Source organism: Lygodium microphyllum, chromosome 15 (genome assembly GCF_053477565.2).
Source record: "Lygodium microphyllum isolate KBCC chromosome 15, Lygodium_microphyllum_v1.1.10, whole genome shotgun sequence".
Classification (NCBI taxonomy): Eukaryota; Viridiplantae; Streptophyta; class Polypodiopsida; order Schizaeales; family Lygodiaceae; genus Lygodium; species Lygodium microphyllum.
The window spans coordinates 64,061,652-64,075,731 of record NC_141149.1 but is presented as its reverse complement, the minus strand read 5'-3'; positions in this window follow the sequence as shown (position 1 = coordinate 64,075,731).

The window sequence follows — 14,080 nt, the reverse complement described above, 5'->3', positions numbered from 1 at the left end:
TTCGTCAATGGCTCCTCAGAAAAAGTTGAGAGGAGCGCACACGGGAGCTTCCACCCGAAGTACGAGAGTGGACAACGCCCCGATATTGAATGCCCAGGTTTCGAAAAATATCCCCGCATGGAAAGGATGCATAAAGCATGTTTTAATTCACATAGGGAAACTTGAATGCATTGGAAAATTTATATACTTGCATGACGAGGTACTTGCATTTGCTTGCACTCCATGGTCAAGGGTAGTCGCATTTTTGAACGTATGATGCATAAGCTAAAAGATGAAATTGTTCAAAGGCATCCTTGTTGCATCACACAGACGATAGAGCATATAACACATAATGCACTTATGTAATAAATTTCTGGTTGTGACTCGTGTATAAGATAATCGTAGACGGTCATTAAATGATGTCTAAGTAGTTGCAATGAAAGGAAAAGATTTATGAACTTTGACAAAAAACTTATAGTATGCAATTTGCATGCAATGACAGTTACATTTTAGGTTGAGTTAAGTGATAAAGGAAGGATTAAATCAATGATGTATTCATTGGCATCTGAACATGAAAGAATGATGCATCCATGCATAGAGTTCTTTTATCAAAGTTCGAAATTGGGAAAGGATGCATCTTCATTAAAATACTAAAGCTTTGAATTCAATGCATAAACGTAGGGTTTATAAGAAATAGCTCTAAATGTCAATCAATTTCGTATAGGGCAAGGAAAAGAAAGATCATTGTAGATTCCGTAGTTGCATAAAGGTGGAAGGCCTATGGTCTTGAAATTGCATATTCGTATGGAATGATACATCGCACACCCTATATCGTGATCAAGAATTACCATATGATGGGAGACATGATCCCGCAAGTTAGGTACTGACACCTATCTCGTGCAACAAGCCTGCAAGGCCATATGCTCTTGCGTCTAAATCACAAGTTAGTACTGCTATACCTTAGATCAAGGTTGGCGAGTTCTAATTACAATTGAGTTTCTCTAAGGAATTGAGTAGTTGCCCCACTACAACACTCCCTCTTGGGAACTATTTTGTCAAGTTTAGGGCAGTGGTCAATTGCCAAGAAGAAAATTGACCAACCAAGTTAGGACGATGGGGTTGTCCAGGATCTATTCGACTATAATATAAGGAAACCCAAGGTAGTGACAAATTGGGGTCAATAGGGTATAAACTCTAACCCAAGGAAAAACGGTAAACAAGCAACCAAACTTGCTAAACCTTTGGGATCTTGCCAAGTCGCGAATGATCCAGGATTGACTGTTGGAATTTTTCGGGGAGAAGGAATCACACCTTAGCAGTTGGCCGTACAAATGACCACTGGAATGCTCGTGATTATACACTTAGGTGCACTATTTGTACTTCTTTGCTCAAGGAACTAATTCAGGAAAAACAACTAATGCTTCAGGTTAAAAGCTTGGAGGGAGAGGTAGTTCCAATTACCTCCGACTATCTGCCTGACCCTATCCAAGGGGGTTGTTAGCCGCGCCGGGTACGTGGACTGAACCCACCGCGAGAGGTCTCTTTGTGGGTGTTGCTTGGAGCAGGAGGATGCTTGGATGCTAGGGGAGGCTCTGGCCATAAATTCCTTGCCTCCGGATCCTGCTTAAGAGGCCGACGTGACTCGAGATGGGATCTCGAGGCCCGTATACTAGTCAACGGGCGCAACTTGGAATAGCGATCCCTGAGGATTGCTGGGATAGCCTTCGAGCAGGATATTTGATGTATTCTAAAGACTATGATTAATAATGATCTAATGTGGGAAAAGGAACTTGCTTGACATTGTTTTTCTATGTCAGTGTCTAAGTTACGTGAAGGAACCAGAGTTTAATTGGTTAATTAAGGAAGCTGTTTTTGCTTGTCAAACTAAATGTGGTAGGTAATTAGATAACTAAGCAATCCGAGAAAAGTGCGGTGGACGTGACTCTGGGTCCATCCTATGGAAGGGTGGTCCCGGTTAGCCGGGAACTTTTCTCAAAGGAATTGATAGCGAAGTAGTAATGACCCAGAATCAATAGAGTTAGAGTTCCAATTTATGCTATTTTAGGGGAATCGAATGGGACTATGCCTTATGAGCAGAGAGGTTGAGCATCGCATCCACTACAACAAAAAGGGTTCATAGACGCGCTTGTAGACACAATATTTGAATTGTGAAAAAAAATGTCGGGCGCGTTTATTAACGCGTCTATTTGCGCGTCTACAAAATCGCGTCTAAAAGCGCGCTTATGATCAGAGTTACACACATACTTAGACGCGCCTATAGACATGCGTATAAACGTGCTATGTAAATATATAATCATATTTATAAAAAAGTGGACATATTCATATCGTGCATCTATACAAGCGTGTATCTACGTATCTAAAACCGCATTTACTTTGAAAGTTTTTGACGAGAATAGACGCGCATTTATCCTGCAATTTAGACGCGCTGATAGACGCGCAAAACAAAGGTATGAAAAAAAAACCAAAGAGCATGTGGCTTTGCAAGCCACATGCTCTCTGGTTTTTTCTCCCCCATCAACATCAAATTGTATGCTTAGGGAAAACAGAGAAAGATTATTTCGAAGATTGGATACTAAAAACAAAACAATGTATGTAGCACACGAAATTTCATATATATAGATGAAACGTTTTTACATTATGAGTTCTAGTGCTTGTGACGTCATGGTCGCAAGCACTAGCTGAAAGTAATACATATCAAAAATGAAAATTACAAGCCAAGGGGAGGCATGCATGCATGGGGCTCCTCTATATCTCCTCAGAAGAGGCATCATCATCGCTACCACCACCGCTGCCTGTGCTGTTGCCGTTACCGCCACCGCTACTGCTAGTCCCCCCTTCGCTATCCTCAACTGCATCAGGGTTCGCCTACACAAAGGATTAAGGTATATAAATACCATTACAAACAATAAATTAGAGTTATCTATACTTTTCATGTAAAAAATAAAACATACCTCTTCTGGTGGTGGAATCCTCATGGCGCGATTATATTGCTCCTCCGTGATGAGTCCCTCCTCGTAGAAATGCTGCCAAGTGGACGCCCGGTTATGACCTCGATGGTAGCCTACCTCTCTAGGAGTAGGCATCCTACCAACGATATGATACTACAAAACAATTTGAACATACAATGTATTAAAACACACTACATAATGAAGTGAAACAAATTATAAAATTTAATTAAAAAAAAGAAATCAAATAATACTTACAAACTCAGCCTCCCATGACTCCCTGCCACCCGATCCATAATGCAATGATCCCATGGTTGCCATCTGGATACGTCGTGCCTCTGCATGCTGGCGACTTGTCATTTTCTCCGCTACTCTCTTCTTGGCCTCTTTCCACTCCTTGCGGTGGCAATTGGGTGGTTGGCCATATCCAGGGCGCCCCTGCTCTTATCTCCGCAATGACTCCTTGGCGCGCGTCATAAGGTGAGATCTCTTGTTATGAAGCGCGTCTCTCACCTTTGACCGTCCCCAATCATCTGGGAATCGTGAATTCTCGGGATTAGGGTACCTTTTATGTACTGCCCGCAGCACCTCTTGCCACAAACCATTTTTTTGGTGCTTGAAGGGAATCATGCAATCTTTGTATGTGGCATGCACGACACTCCTCAAGTAGGCTATCACTTCCCTCCCCTCAAAGTCATGCAAGATACCACCAACATCAGTGATAGAGTAGTACATTTGTGGAGGCTCACCTCTCTCATTTTCCGGTGAGGGTGATCGAGAGCCACCACCTAGGCAACCCCCACAAAGCCCTCAACCTCCTCGTCCTCCCGCACCACTCTCCCTCCTCCCTCGACATGCACTACCCTCTACCTCACTCGATACACGTGCTTCTGCAAATGCACGTGCTTCGGCCGATCCATGTACCTCAGCTGATCCCTGTGTAGGCAAAGATGTGATAGGTGTCCCAGACATCACACTGAAAACCTCATTTGCAGTGGGAGGGTGACCAAGATAATTGGTCATCTCCCCCATGAATTGCTCATTGTTGAATGGGGTGCTGGAGGATCCAGGATTTCACATCTACACAAGAAAAATCATATTATCCTGTGCAGATAAAACATATTACATACAGCGTCTATACCTGCGTCTCTGTGCGCATCTATACCTGCGTCTCTGTGAGCGTCTATCAGCGCGTCTCTATGGGCGTCTGTCAGCGCGTCTATTTCCGCGTCTATACCTGCGTCTACACTATCATCTGGATGCGCTGACAGACGCGCACAGTCGCACCATTTCTTCTCAAACTTGCTTAAAAAACAAAGCTAAAAAACCTCCATAGATGACAAGATCCAGGATGTGAAGAGAGAGACAAACAAACAGAGAAACCAAACAAGATTGAGAGAGAGAAGAAGAACTCACCTTCTTTGCTTGTTCCAATGGGTGGCGGCGGCTAGGTTGCAAGCTCCTTGTCCTCCTTCTCCCTTCCCTTGGTAAGTTGCTTCAATCTTGTTCTCTTCCTTGCCGTTTGGCTCTTGTTCTTTACTCTTTGGCTCTTCTTTCCTCCTGTCCTCTTTTTACTCTTATTTCCTTGCCTCATTGTCTTCATGAAGTGATAGATAGACACGAGTAGTGATGTCGAGCTCGAACTGCAGAAAACATGCAAAAAACGCAAGAAAGCACAGGTTTGAAAAGAAAGCCACAACTTTTTTTAAATTTTTCTATACTTGCGTGGCGCGTTTGTCAGCACGTGTAATAGCGCGTGTATATGCGCAGATAATTCCTGTTACACGTACTTATAGACGCGTAGCAACAATTTAAGAAATCAATGCATGCATTTAGGGAATCAATTGACCTATGTGGTGACATATATAACAAAGCTTGAGGATAAGAGATAACACATTGGCAAGTCAATTGGCACATATATATGAAGTGACTTACTAGACCATCCCACTTACAATTGCATATTATCCCACTTACGTATCAATAGGTGGATAAAGCACGAATGGTTTTTAGCTAGAGAAAGATAATGCAATGAAGGTGTACACGAAAGAGATAGAGAAAGGCATATTATCCATCAATCAATCAAAGATATGTGAGCTATAAGTGCACCTTGACATGATTGGAATAGCTTGCATATGCACAAGCCAACTGATTTACATCAATCTACTCATGCTATGAATTGGCATGCATGGCTAGGTTAAGTGCACAACATTAAATGAGACATGTGAGTGTATTGATCAGTTCTATATATATATATATATATATATATATATATATTGCAAATGCACAAGTCAACCTTTGATTTATATATACATCCAATCATCATGCCCTATCCAATCACATTTGTATAGGGCATGATTGGATGTATATTTGTAATACTCAGAAAGAAGTAAAGTTGGTAATGTATATCATGTGCTATGCATGTATATGCCCTACACATGTATATCATGTCCGTATGATCCTATACATGTATATCATGTCCTAGCGTATGATCCAGGTGTAATTATGTCGTATATACATCTCATGCCCTATTCAAAAAAATACTAGTTGTTAAGAGGTTTGGTCATATTCAGGTAACCTCTTGCTTGCATGATATGTTTTAAACTACTCAGAATCTTGGGAAATTTAAAGAAAAGATAGGATTCTTTGCCACCCAAGCCTACCCTGCTTACTCTACTATTGCCTGAGAGATTGTTGCAGGGGCTTCCCCCAATTATGAGGTCAATCTTTCCCACTGCATCCACAATCTCAGCCAACTTATCATCAGTAAGATCTCTAACATCATCCTCCATTTGAAATCGGCCTGTTTGGAAGGTTTTGTTTCACTAGCTGGCTATTATGTTTTTACATTTATCATTGATCTCCATAATAACAACAGCCTTTAAAATTATACCCAATTTGTGCAATGCCACTTCTTTCCCACCAAGGCTCGAGAATAAGGACAGAACTATTAAACCTTGTGGATATAATTCTTTCAGTGGTGAAAGACTATATGCAATAGTATTGACCTGAAATGAGTTGCCCAATGCATCATACCGATCTCAAAGGGTAGAGCAGCCTCAAGTGTGGTCACGATCATATCCAAGCACCAGCTCAATCTCGTGGGGTTCAAGTGGGGCAGCTTGGCCTGGGCTGACCCAAACCAAGTTCCATATTTTGCATGTCAGGACAATCTCATGTTGAAGATAAGAAGGTATCTTGTTTTCTTTGTGGGAAGAAAATATTTTTCTGATCAATCCACATATAGTGCTAGGGGCACCCCGTGTGTTTATTTCTTTGTTTTCGGAAGCACCTCAAAGATTGTCATGGGAGCAGGGGGAAGGATCAACCTTCTTCCATCTACTGGAAGGTTATAAACATAACCACCTCAACCTAAAGCATGCTGAAAAATATCTAGAGTCTGTGAACTCTGGATCTATGCCATTAAAATGCCATTTGATGGTCTCCCACTCTGAATTGGGAACGTTCTCAACATTTTCAAAATAGAAAAAGGGAGGGCCTTCCATCAAACTATTCAATGGTTTTGGCTTGCCTTTAAAAAAGCCAGGAATTCCAAACCCCATGCCCTTTTTGAACTTGAAGGGTGGGATAGAACCTAGATGTGGACGTGATGTTTTTCCATTCATAGATTGAGTCTCGAGCCATAAAACACTCGAGTCTTCACTGGCACTTTTATCCAAGTCTAGAGTAGGAGTAATGCTGATCTTTGTTTTAAGGCCCAAGTAAGTGTACCATAGATTAAGGGCTCTTTCATCTACCTAATATATTTTGCTTCAGACACCTCGTGAGGGTCCAGCATGTCTAGTTATTTGAACACCTCGTGAGGGTCCAGCATGTCTAGTTTGATCTTTTATCTTTTACGACTAGTGCACATTATTCAATGCACTTTGGTGTGAGGGTAAACATCTTTGAACTCAACGTATAGATGAAAAGAGAAATACCTAAGATTGTGGTGTCCTTGCTCACTTCGAGGATGCCAATGGTACTTCGAGTAATTATTAACTCTATTTTTTTAATTCAATGATTCAATGTGTATTCTTAATTCTATGGTTTTTATCATGCGCACACGTGCATGCTCAAGAATCAATTTCAGGTGGTTAAATAATTATTAAATTTGGTTTTTTAATTATGTGAATTGCAATTTTAGGTGGTTAAATAATTGTGCATCTGTTGGCACGTCTATATTAGCGTCTATTTGCGCGGATATATAGATGCACAATTCACGTCTATTTACACGCATGTTTACACGCACTTATAGACGCTATGATAGACGCGCCCGACTTTGCGCGTCTAACATGCGCGTCTATGCCTCGTTTCTGTTGTAGTGATCCCTCTCGTTTCCCATTCTCCTTGAACCAAGTGCAGTATAAATCCGCTTCGACCCGCCATCTGGGGCTCAATGCTAGCTACTTCCTAGAAACTTGTTTATTAGGAAAACCCTGATATAGGTCAGTCCTAAGTGGAAACGGCCAGTTGCTTCCGCTTCATGGCAGACTCGGGAAGACCTTGATCGCAAACCCTGTGACATTCCTTGTGAGTGCCCGGCGGTGCTTTCTAGACTCTCTTCCCGATGTGCTACTAAGACGTGTCCTACTAGTGGACAGGGGGACACGTTACAGTTGGTATCAGAGCGAACCAATGGGATCTAATATTTACAAGGGAATTTAATGAGGGGAAGTAGAGCAATGTTGTCGTTACCTTACTTATGGATGCTGGGGTACAGAGTCGCGAAGCATGGAACAAATTCTTGGTGTTCCAGGTTATGTTTATGACTGCAATGCGTGCTTTGGATTATTGACGGAGGCCAGGCATGCTAAATATTTTAGACCGCATCTACAACCCTTCACCCTTGTACGTGGAATGGAGATGGATGGGTGAATCAGGCATATATTACATAGCAGCCCTTGCATACCTTCAGACCAACTTGATGAAGAGAATCAAGTGGATGGAGGATTTAAAGATTGTGAAGCTATTCATCTTTGTCGAGGCTCACGCAAGCACAACCCTGCATGTCGGCGGCGGTCGAAAAGTCAAGCAGAACAAGTATATGTATGAAGAAGTAACTCGAGTAATCCCCGCCGACAGAATCAAGGTGTTGGGACGTTATGAGAAGAATGGGTATCAAAGGAAGGGATACCCCAAGCTTCGTATAACCTATCGATTCCTGAAAATCCATGATCCCTCTCCATATTATTACACAGTCCCCGTGGACAAATGTAACACAATCCTATTTTCCCCTAATTGATGTGCCAATCACCTTGATCTACTTTTCCAAAAATAAATGTACTCAAAAGGGCTATGCCCACATGAATGAATAAGATTTTTATCACTGTCTGTCGTGGCTGTAAGTGTTGGAGTTAAGTGATTAGGTCACTTGGCTAAAAGCTAAACTAGGCATATTAACGCAATGTGAGAAATGTTTAGTAAGTTTTTAACGTAAAGAATCTTATTGCCCAGGCGCAACCTCAAGTGCAGATTCCTAGTTCGACCCCTGTGCTAAGTACAACTGTAATTCAAGAGATGAAGTTCCTTCTCAAACAAATCAAGCCACCTAAATTCGATGGTAAGGGAAGGACTGTTCAAACTGACGCCGAGGTCTGGATCGAATCCATGGAGGATTATTTCGAGGCAACAGGAACTGCACCCACTAACCAAGCTATGCTCGCCAAACTAAAGCTTACCGGCGAGGCAAGACTTTGGTGGAAACAATGGTGCAAAGACCAAGGGATCTCGGAAGGGTTAGTTACTTGGGAGAAGCTTAAAAAAGCTGTGTAAGGGAGATATCTGCCACCTGCCTACCGCACACAAAAGATGAACGAGTTCTATGAATTGAAGCAGCTTGGACTATCCCTTGATGCATATTATTCAAAATTTGTCTCTCTCTTAAAGTGCACGCCACAAATGGATATGACAAAACATGTGTCAAAGTTTTGTGCTGGGTTAAATCCACCCATAAACACCCGCTTGGAGTCAATGCGCCCAATGACGCGCTCATTTTAGCTGCACCAATAATACAGGAGGTGCAGACCAAGCTAAGGAACAACAGGACTTGGTCTTACAGGGATCAGAACAAGGGAATGTATAAGTCTCAGGCTAAGAGAACGCAGGGCCAAAATCAAGGACAAAGGAAGAAAGCTACGGCCAACGCCGTCAACAATTTCGTTCCTACACAAAATAATGGCCGCAATCTCCGTTTCTTGCATTGCAATGAGCCTGGTCACTTCAAAAGGCAGTGTCCCAAGCTTAGCAGAGGACAACGCCAAGGGCCATTCTGAGGAGCTGTCCATGGCCAAGGAGCCACCGTCATGGCCAGAGGGAGAACCTCGAGTGTTGCCAACAAGGAGCTGGGTGATGAAGAAGATCCATCCATGGAAGTTGACATTGAGAGGGCAATGGTTCATGCCGCTCTTCACAAGAAAGGCCCGAATCGCCAATTCTCAGTGATTCAAACTCCATCGGATTATCAAGGTAAAAGCTTCAAAACCTTGATTGATTGTGGCAGTACACATTCCTTCATTTCACCAGTCTCTGCAAAAAGATTAGGAATAGCCACAATGGATACACCTACCTTGTGGAATTAGCAAATGGTCGAGCAGTCTCTTGTACTAGGTAAACTACTTAGGTGAAATTCCTACTGGGTGGAAAATCGACTTCGATCAGATTCAGGGTAATGAACCTAGGTGTCCACGCATGTTTGCTCGGAAGAATGAATTTGCTAATACCCAATGATGCCCACATTCACTGTGGAAAGGGCCAAGTCTCCTTTCGAAATTCTGAAGGGAAACTAGTTACAACTCAAGGAGAGGCTGGTAGGCCAAAAATTCAGCTGGCAAAAGCAACACGGATAATAAAAGGAGTTAGGAAGGGCCTACCTGTCTATTTGATTAAACTAAATAAGCTAGATCAGAATCAAGAATCTAGGGAAGAACCTTCATGGTTAAAGGAATACATAGACGTATTTCTTGAAGAGCTGACAGAGCTTTCTCCTCAAAGGGAAGTCAATCACGAAATCAAGCTGGCCCCAGGAGCTGCACTAGTTCCAAAGAGACCATATAGGATGTCCATCCCAGAAGTGATTGAGCTGAAGAAGCAACTCAAGCAACTGCTAGACCAAGGCTACATCCGTCCTAGTAGTTCGCCATGGGGAGCTCCATTGCAGTTCCAGAAGAACAAAGATGGAACGCTTCGGTTATGCATTGACTACAGAGGGTTGAATCAATCAACCATTAAAAACAAATACCCTATTCCAAGAATAGATGAACTTCTTGACCGTCTTCAAGATGCGAAGATCTTCTCTAAGATAGATCTCAGGTCTGGATATTATCAGATAAGGATCAGGGAAGAAGATATTCCAAAGACCGCATTCATCACAAGGTATGGACACTTTGAATTCCTAGTCATGTCATTCGGGCTGACAAATGCTCTTGCTACCTTCAAAAGGTTAATGTAGGATATCTTTAGGCCCTATCTTGATGACTTCGTACTCGTCTTCTTTGGTGATACCCTAGTCTACTCCAAGCAGGAAAAAGATCATGAACCCCAGCTTCGCATTCTCCTTGAAACAATGAGAGCACACAAGCTTTATGCCAAGAAGAAGAAGTGTGCATTTTTCAAGCGACAGATCGAATATCTGGGATTCATTGTGTCAGCAGAAGGAATTTCAGTAGATCTGGCCAAGGTCAGAGACGTTCTGGAATGGTCAACACCAACTTCTATCAAAGAAATACGTAGTTTTCTTGGATTGACAGGATGATTCAGGGTCTTTATAAAAAACTATGCTTTGATTGCAGCACCTCTGACTGATCTACTAAAGAAGCAAGTATCAATTGTATGGTCACCTGTTGAATAGACCAGCTTTGACAAACTAAAGCAAAGCTTGGTATCAGCACCCATCCTGAAACTTCGTGATCTTAGTAAGGAGTTTGAAGTGATAACTGATGCTAATGCACTTGCCTTAGGATGTATGCTCTTACAAGAAGGTCATCCCATAGCATACTCTTCAAGGAAACTAAAGAGCCATGAAAGGAACTATGCTACCCACGATTTGGAGCTGTTGGCTGTCATCCATTCTCTCAAACTTTGGAGACACTACTTGTTGGATAACAAATTTTCCTTAGTGACGGACCACAAAAGTCTTAAATGGATTTTCACCTAGAATAAGCTCAATATGAGGCAACGTCGATGGATTGAAGTACTGGAAGAATATGATTTTGAAATCAAAAACCGGCCTAGAAAGGAGAATGTAGTTGTCGATGCACTTAGTCGCAAGGCATTTCTAAATTCTCTGATTTTGCAAGATCCATCAATAGCAAGATCTCTAGTCACAAGGGTATCCATGTCAAACAACCCAATTCTTGAGCTAGCTAGAGAAGAGGCATGTCATGACCCAACCTATTAGAAATTGCTAAGGGAGATCCCCATCAAAGATCAAGACCCGAAGCTAAAAACGAAGTATCAAGAATTCTCTATCAATAGTGGACTTGTCTACTTTAGGACAAGATTATGTATCCCAGCAAGCCAATCACTCAAGCAGAAGATACTTTGGGAAGCCCATGACTCCCCTTTCTTAGGACATCCTGGCTATGCCAAGACCCTTAATGTGGTTAGGAAGAGCTATTATTGGGATAGGCTCAAAGGTGACGTTCTCAAATATGTCATGGAATGTTTGTCTTGTCAACGCATTAAGGCCGAAATGTCAAAATGCCAGGGAAATTGCAACCACTGGACATTCCCCAAATGAAATGGGAATTCATTAGTATGGACTTTGTTGTTGGCCTGCCCCACTGCCCCAAGTTCAGGGAAGATACAACTCCATTATGGTCGTGGTAGATATGCTTACCAAGGTTGCACATCTTATCCATGTTAAGACAAACTATAAAGCCTCAGACATTGCAAGGTTATTCATCAAGGAAATATTCAAATTGCATGGGTTACCCATAAGAATCATTAGTGATCGTGAATCTCTCTTCACCTCACACTTCTGGAGGGCCATCTTCGAGGCCATTGGGACTCAACTCTGTTTTAGTACATCTTATCATCCCCAAACCGATGGACAAACAGAACGAGTCAACGAAGTCATTGAAGATATGCTTAGGGCACACTGCTTTCGCGAACCCAAAAAGTGGATTCAATATTTGCTACTTGTTGAGTTTGCCTACAATGCTTCTTACCAACAAAGCATTCAGATGACCCCTTTTCAAGCATTGTATGGGCACGATTGTCGTACTCCTTGAGCTTTTTGAATCCAACCTTGAGGGTTGAAGCTTCAAAGCAGATGCTGGAAGACATTGATGACCAAATCAAATCAATAAGACAGGATATCCAAGCCACCAAGGACAAATAGAAGGCTTATGCAGACTTGAAACAGCAAGACAGATCCTTCGTTGAAGGTGATATGGTATTCATTCGTGTGTATCCAAAGAAGAGTTCCCTATCCTTGGGTGAATGCAAAAAGCTAAGTCCAAGGTATTGTGGACACTACAAGATTCTCAAGTGCCTAGGGCCTAATGCTTACAGACTTCAACTCCCTGAAAACCTAAAAGTTCATAATGTATTCCATATCAGTCTATTGAAAAATTATGTGCCTAACCCTAGTCACATGCTTGATGATAAAAAAATTGTAATGCCTAGCCAAGGAGTCCTTGAGCTACGACCTGACAGAATCTTAGATGTTAGGGAGAGGCATTTGAGATCCAGAACCTTGAGAGAATACCTCATCTAGTGGAAAGATTACCCTGAAGAGGATGCCAACTTGTGATGCGAATCTTGTATAGCTCTATCAATTCTTCCATAATCTTGTTGAGGAGGTGAGTGCCTCTGTCACTTACTGGTTTAAGGGGACTGCCAAAATGGTGATGATCTTCCTCGTACAGAATCAAGACCATGCTGTTTCCCTCATCCCGCTTGAGAGCTTTGGCTTTACACCACTTCATCTCATTGGTGCACAAATCGGATGTTGGATGCGTATGTAGCGAGCGCCGAAAGGTCCCCAAGAACGAAAGAACTCTACTTTAGCTCAAAAAGTAAGAAGATAGACTTGCACGACATGAGGCAAAAAGACAAATTGGGTACAATCTCCACCCATGCCTTGTGTGAGCGCTTCACAAGGCATGTATTGATAAATTTATTCATCTCAAAGCTCAAAAATAGCCTAAATTTTACAATAAGCATACTTTAGCTTTTGTGTTTGCTTTTATCCAAATAAAGAATAAAGTGGTTGGGTGGCCCAAAAGTCGGGCTGTGCCCAAATACAATGTTCCATAATGTATATTTAAACCATGCACCCATGTGCATACAAAATAATAAATATTTTTCAAGCACTTTAATAAATAAGTGCGCCTAAATAAATATTAGTGCCACGCCTTTAATAATAAGACATGTGCCCATCAAAAATGATAATTTCTTTTAGATAATTTGAATACACGCTATCGCCCAATGCTTCCCAATGCCACCACCGCCTGCTCTACACATCAACTGAAGCATTCATAATTGCTAGAAAAGAATAAAATTAAATCGACAAAAGTGAATACCTAGCAGCCTTCAGCTACAAAATAAAAATAGGTTGAAACTCTGTCCTAATCTTAATTTAATATGAGTGCACTCTAAACTCATAAACATCCATTAATTTAAATATGTATTTTGCGGAATCACCCATTGTGGAGTCACCCACATGCACATTAAATTAACATGACACCCGAAAAGGACAGGCATCCCTGTCAACTTCTCGCACAAGGAATATACCCTGTGTATGAACCTCGGTAAATAAATATAGTTTTACAAAATCCACTGCAAAACCTCATGGAATCCACCATGGAATATGCCTCCTAGCATCATACCCCCGGGGTGGGATAGCAATTGACCTCAATTGCTATTAGCTCAATATGGAGCGAGCAATCAAGGGTAAGCACTTAGGTCACACGCGTGCATCCATTGGGCCTCTTCAACAAGATGATTTTTAAACTTAACCAAATATCTAGAGTATCTACGGTGAGTTCTAGTGGTCATAAAGTCAGTGTTTAGAATAGTTTCAGGTTCAAGGATTTCAATTTATTCTTCTAACAAAGGAGGGTTTTCATAGATAGGGTGAATAGGTAATTGGCCTGTAAAAGGGCATAACAAATTGATATGAAAAGTATTGT